Genomic DNA, 7,175 nt, shown 5'->3' on the forward strand with positions numbered 1-7,175 from the left:
CGTGTGCTTGTTTTTTTCTTTGTGTCTCTGAACATTGGATTTTCTTGCAAAGCACTGTCAGTTTCAGAACTAAGGCTGCTACCCAGGAATTTGAAGAAAGTCTGTATATGTGCTAAAGAGTGTGTTGCAGTGTCTGTGTGGCTAACACGTTTTTGCCTCCTTACTCAACCGTGCCAGTGAGTCCCCTGAGGCTCCCGGTTTGTATCTCCTGCGGAGCAACCTTTCCAGGAAGCTCCCAGTGCTCACATTGATCCGGAGTATCCATCACGTGCTTTCTCTGGGAGGCTCCATGCCTTTTGCCCCATTCCTGTCTGGAAGCAATAGGGTGGGAGAAAGGGCGCTGCAGTAGCAGTTATGATTGCATTTGCTGTGACGTGATCGCACTGTGAACACAGCACTGCCCTGGTACTTCATCACATGCACTGACGTGCCCATAGTCTGCTGTCGTAACACTTCACGAGGAGCCATGGCGGTGGTGTTGGGTGCTCCGGAGTTGGTTCTAACTCTTACGACCGTGTATCCAACCGAATGAGACACTACCTGGTCCTGACTTCTCTCACCATCCTTGCTTCTAGGGAACATTCTGGCCGTACTTCTTCCAAGACAGATCGGTTCGTTCTGGCAGTCGGTGGTATTCTCCCTGCTCACTGTCACCATAATTCAAAAGCATCCGTTTTGTCTCTAGTTTTCCTTATTGGTTGTCTAGTTCTCATATGTATATAAGGCAGTTGAAAGTATCATGACTCGGGTCAGGCAAAGTAACATTTTTTATTTTCAACACTTTAAAGAGGTCTTTGGCACCAACAGATTTACCCAACGTAAGGTGTCATTTGAATTCATAACTGTTACTTCTATGGGCATTAATAATGAATCCAAGTAAATTGAGATCCTAAACAATTTAGGTCTTTTCTCTGTTCACCATGATGATTATTGGTCCAGTTGTGAAGATCTTTACTTGCTTTACATTGAGGTGTGCTCCATACTGAAGCCTGTAGTGTAGTCTTGGATCTTACCAGTAACGCTTCAGAGGGCCTGTTTCTGTTCAGCAAGTAAGGTTGTACCTGCCTTGCTCTAATCCTGGTGTGTGCTTTGTATAGTTGAGGTTCTAGGATGATTGCTCAGCATACTGACTGATGTAGCCTTGGCATCCACCTGGCCTGATGTTAAACCATTCAGCATCCCTTGTGCTGTTTGTTCCCTCTTAGTCTGGACAGGTTTTGTATGAATGTAATTAAGTGTTCTAGAATTCTCAATCCATAGTTTATTCTGAGCCACAGTCATGAGATTGGCACCTTTGGGGGAGGCTTCCTGCCTGGCCTGATATCCCTGGGTCCCTCTCCCATGTGCTGTGCACGTGAGCGCCCCTGCTAATTTTTTTGTTAGTCTTCACAAAGCAAGATTCTGATAAGTAAGTAAATATACTTAGCTTTTCTATAGAATAATTCTATTAATGGAATGTCATACTAAAGAATTCTTTTAAAAATTCAGATATCTGACAAAACTATAACCATAGTTAATGTTTTAAAGTGTTCTCGTGGGAGAAATAGTACACCCACAAGGCAGATAGCCTTGTTTTTCATTTGGCCTGCTCTACGAACAACTTGGCTGAGCTTTTTGTCAAACATTCGGTGCAGCTCTGGAAGGAGCAGGGTCCCAGGAGGCTGGGTAGTTTGTGCTCGCAGGCTTCCAGGGGAAAATGGGCTCCTTCCTACCAAATGTGAGCAGCTAGGTCTGTTCTAGAGAAGATGCTGGTTGGTGAGAACAAAGCACACTTTTATGAGGAATCGGAATAACGTTACACGGACACTGTAACAGGCCAGGACTCCAGGAAGAGGAACAGGGGCGCTTGCTGATTACGAGGAAGTCTGATCTCACTACTTCAGTGGTTTGGCTCCGTTACAACCGCTGTCCGTGGTTGGCATATTGATTGTGTGGCCTTCCCCAGCCACAAAACATTTGATTTCTGCTTATCAAGTAATATACGACTATAAAGGTAAAACCCACCTACCAGGTGATTGCAAAATTCCCAGTTCTCCAGTTCACCTTATATTACCTGCCTGCAAATTTCCACAAATGTCTTGACAGTTACTGCTTTTGCCCTATAGTGTTTGAACTAAGACCACCACCAACTGCCTCACTTTCTTTTCTGGCTCACAGTATTTCCAGCAATTCTAAGTGCCCAAGCCAATGAGGGGTCTTCCTTCCATCGGGGTGGGAATAGTAGTTGGTACTGTTTTAAGGCCAGAACAGGATAGTGTTGGCTGCCCTGCAGTTCTCGTTGCCAATAAAAGCCTGGCTCGTAAGGAGTCCATAGGTCCCTACGAGAGACATGCCCAAGTTCTAAGAGGCATGGCATATAGAAGACACCCGTATAACTCCCCATCAGGTGGGTACCAGCTTCCACAATCGAATGGGTCTAAGGGGCGGTTGTGTAACTAAGGGGTAAAATTACAGAGACGTCAAAAGCATGCAAGTGCTCACCTCTGGCCATCATCAGGAGCCAGATCCGTGCAGAGAGAGCAAATATATTTTCAGCCCAGACTTAACATACGCTCTAGGGGCATGTCGGCCCCCCTAATTACAGGTAACCACATGCGTAATAGGAAGGGGTTATATAATAGGCACATGTGTGACAGGAAGACATACATGTAACAAGATAGCAGGCTTTAGAGTCCAGATGGCAGCCTAACCTAGCTTGTCCCCGAGTTGGCTTCTCCTCAGGTGTCTGGGTTCTCCTTCAGGGGAGCAATCCTTATCAGGAGTGGGCTCTACTTAGGGTGGGAGAGACAATAAGGCCCTATTGCCGTGGATGGCTGACAAGCTTCAGTCAGATGACCTTTAAGCATACAGTCAGTGACCAGGTGTTTGCAAACAGCACCTTAGGTTTGGGATATATTATGGCGGGACATCCTGGGAAATGACTTTTCTGTTCACAGGTATTTAGAGTTGATAGTTTCTTCTAGTCTGGGTGTAATTTACCAATCGGATATCATTTAACCATAAAGAAGTCTTTACCAAGAAAGAGAATACATTCTACTATTATGTTTCTTCAGGAAGAGAGCTACAAAGTTAACTCAAGCTCAAATTTGTCAAAATGGTGTTGATTTTTTTCTAATCCAACAATTCTTGACTCAGCCTTCCCATCTGGCTACCTTCATGAGGGAGGTGGCACTTGAGCTGAACCTTGAGGATGGCTGAACTTGGAAAAGAACATAGGCCTGAAGTAATGAGGTGTGTAGCAGTCGGGATGAGGAACAGCAAGTAATTCATTGCAGCTGGGATTAAGGGAATATTTAGGAAAATGGTGGAATAAAGTCCAGAAGAGCTAGGATAAGCATGCTTTGCCCACCGAGCCACGATTCCCAATGTTTAAGATGCCTTTTTAACACGTTAATGCAAAGGCAAAAACCAGAATTTCAGGGAGAGGGGAATGGAGGAGTATGGTCAAGGAAGGTAGACTTCATTAAAAACTTAAGAGGGAATGATCATGTGGAATTGAGAGGTGACTACTTTTGAAGAGAGGCCATATGTGCATGTATGTCAGTAGGGACTGGGTGTAGACTTAAAGCACAGTAGAGAATGATGGGAGAAGTGTCCTGTGCTAATGGGAGATGTCAGGTATACGGATGATTAACCTCAAGAGAGAAGCCATAGACGGTATGTGTGGTGGAAAGTTGAGAAGACTTGTTAGATGGTATGAATCCATCACTAAGGACCTTTGAAGATGGAGCGGTGAGGGGGGGAGTTTGGAACAGATCAGGGAAATGTATTATAGGTTAATGCAGTGGTTCTAAGCCTTCCTAATGCAGCTACAGTTCCACATGTTGTGACCCCCCCCCTCAAATCATAAATTATTTTCATTGCTAATTTTGCTACTGTTAGGAATCAGGCGACCCCTGTGAAAGGGTCATGCAACCCCCAGGTTGAAAACCACTGGGTTAATGTCTTGTTAGTGGAACTAGTCAACACACTTTTGTGACTTTCTCTGATAAGAGAAAGGAGTTTAGATCACAAGCACTTATTCAATAAATTACAGCTAATTGCATATCGTGACTTGGGTTACACAATACTTAGCTACTTTACCGGAATAACTTTAATCTCTTTATTTCTGTTCATTAATTGCTATTTTACAGCTATAGAAACAGAGAACATACATGAAGACCCAGGACCTGGCTCCAAAGACCACTTTTTAAGCCATAGTAATGAATCCCCTGTTCTGGTCCCTTGATGTTGGGGTGGATACAACACAATCACTTTGGAAGGCTTTTGTTGTTTTTGTATTGTTCGACACTAGCTTCCCAGACCCTCCAGATCAGAAGTTGGTAGATTTTTTAGTAATGAACCAATAACATAAGTTTTTGACTTCGTGGGCCACATACAGGCTCTGTTGCACATTCTTTGGGTTTGTTTGTTGTTGTTTTATAACCTTTTAAAGAAAAACTTGGGGTGGGGGGGAGCTGACACCAAGGGCTCAATAGAAAGTAAATGTCTAGAAAATAATGATGGCAACATATGTACAAATGTGCTTGATACAATTGATAGATGAATTGTTATAAGAGCTGTAAGAGCCCTCAATAAAATGTTTTTAAGAGAGAAAAGCCAATCTTAGCTTGTCCAAACTCACCCCACCCTACTCCCCCACCAAAAAAACCACCCAAACCATTAAGTCGATGCTGACTCATAGCAACCCTATAGAACAGAGCATTGCCCCTATGTGGGTTTCTGAAACTTAATGGGAGTGAGAGCCTCATTCTCCCATGGAGCAGCTGGTCCTTCTGAACTGCTGAGCCTACGGTTAGCAAGCCACCTTGTAACCATGACGACATGCTGTAGGCTGCTCTAGAGCCTTGGACTCAGTGGATCTTGGTTGGGGCCTCTTTTTAAAAGGTCCCCAGGACTTCTGTTCATAGCAACAATCTTGTGATGAGGGCTGGACTTAACAACTGGGCAATTAGGTGAAGAGACTGGACATCAGGGAACACAGGACCAGGAACAGAGAGAGAACTCAGTAAGAGTCCTGTGATCAGGGCACTGTTCTGCCTGGAGGCCTTTCCTTAGCCGGCAAGCACAGAGAGGAAACTGAAACAGTCAGGCTACCTTGTAGTCTTGAGACAGACAATGGAGATTGGGAATAGTCGGTGAGACTGGCAGAATTTTCCAAGCAGAGTTCTAGAACGGGCCACGGGAACGGGGGAGGGAGCACTAGAACTGATGGTGAGGATGTATATAAAACTCATTTCACCCCCACCGCCATGATCCCAGTGATGCCTCTCACTTGAGGCTAGACCAAAACATATAAACAGGTGCAGATAAGAGAGAGAAGAGCTCAGGACACATGAAACCCGGGAGCAGGAATGGGAATCGTGATACCAGATGGGTAGGGCTAGGGGGAGAAGGGGAAGGCAGGGGGAACTGATCATAATGATCAGCAACCACACACCGCCCTCCAGGGGGAAGACCAACAGAAGCCATGGGGGAAGGGAGACAGTGGACGGTGTGAGACATGGAAATAATAATTTATAATCTATCAAGGGGTCACGGGGGGAGGGGAGAGGAGCTGATACCAGCTCTAGAAAAGAATGATGGCAACATATATACAAATATGCCTGATACAATTGATGTATGGATGGTAATAAGAATTGTAAGAGCCCTTCAATTGATAAAATGATTTTAAAAAACTCATTTTAAAAGCGATTTAACCTTCCCTGGGAGAGGGACAGCAGAGAAGGGGGGAAGGGAGATTCCGGATAGGGCAAGATATGACAAAATAACGAGGTATAAATTACCAAGGGCACATGAGGGAGGGGAGAAAGGGGAGGGAGGGGGAAAAAAAAAGAGGACCTGATGCAAGGGGCTTAAGTGGAGAGCAAATGCCTTGAGAATGATTGGGGCAGGGAATGTATGGATGTGCTTTATACAATTGATGTATGTATATGTATGGATGGTGATAAGAGTTGTATGAGTCCCTAATAAAATGTAAAAAAAAAAGAAAAGAGAAAAAAATGATTAGGGCAAAGACTGTACAGATGTGCTTTATGCAATTGATGTATATGTATGAACTGTGATAAGAATTGTATGAGCCCCTAATAAATTGTTAAAATTTTTTAAAAAAGCGATTTAACCATGGAAGTGTATGATATGTGAATATTATATCAAGAAAACTACTAAAAAAATAGAAACCAAACTTGATCAATGGTTACCATGGGTGAAGGAGAAAGAGTTGTTAGTTAGGAGGCATTGAGTTTATGTTAATGGTGATGGAATAATTTGGAAAAGGATATCAATAATGTTTTACAACATGAAGAGTATAATCAATGGCACTGAATGATACATGTAGAAGTTGGGGGACTAGCGAATGCTTTGTATGTCTATTTTTGCCACAATCAGCAAAAAAAATTACATGGAAGAAAATGTTCTAGAATTGAATGTGGTGATCATGGTACAACTTGACATGATGAATTATTGAATTGTATGACATGTGGATGAACTGCTAGTAAAGCTTTAAAAAGAAAGGAGGGAGCTACACAGAAAAACAACTGCAGAAATCTGTCTGCAGAAATCTGTCTGGCATCTTTGCTGAAGACAAATCCCGAGTTTGTCTGTGGTGGAGAGAAGTTCTGAGCCGAGGCTCCTGGGTGGCCACCCAGGAAGGAAGATACAGCAGTCAAACACGAAAGTCATGTTCTTGGCTATTCAGCCTCCAAGAAGCAGGAGCCCTGTACCTCAAAACCAAGGATAAAATTCAGTTGATTTTTATCTAACCCAGAATGCATGGAACTAGCCAACAAGAACATTAAAACAGCTATTATAAACATGTATGAAGAAGCCATTAGGAGAGAAATAAGCGCTATTAAAACATCAGAGGTTCTGCTGATGACAAATCTATCTGAAATGAGAAATCACTAGGTAGGGTTATCAGCAGATTAGATACGACAGAAGAAATGAGCTACACGCTTGAAAACAGTGATAGAAACTGCCAGGGGAAGCACAGGATGAGGGGCTTAGGAATGAAGTGGCCTGGAGGATAGATAGCTACCGTTAATGTGCCTGGGAGGTGGAAGATGGAGAGGAAAATTTATTTTGAAAATATGTCCAATATTTTAATTTTCAAACTTGACGAAAACTGAACTCATAGGTCCACAAAGCGAAACCAAGCCCCAGTCGAATACATTCAA

Source organism: Tenrec ecaudatus, chromosome 14 (assembly GCF_050624435.1).
Source record: "Tenrec ecaudatus isolate mTenEca1 chromosome 14, mTenEca1.hap1, whole genome shotgun sequence".
Classification (NCBI taxonomy): domain Eukaryota; kingdom Metazoa; phylum Chordata; class Mammalia; order Afrosoricida; family Tenrecidae; genus Tenrec; species Tenrec ecaudatus.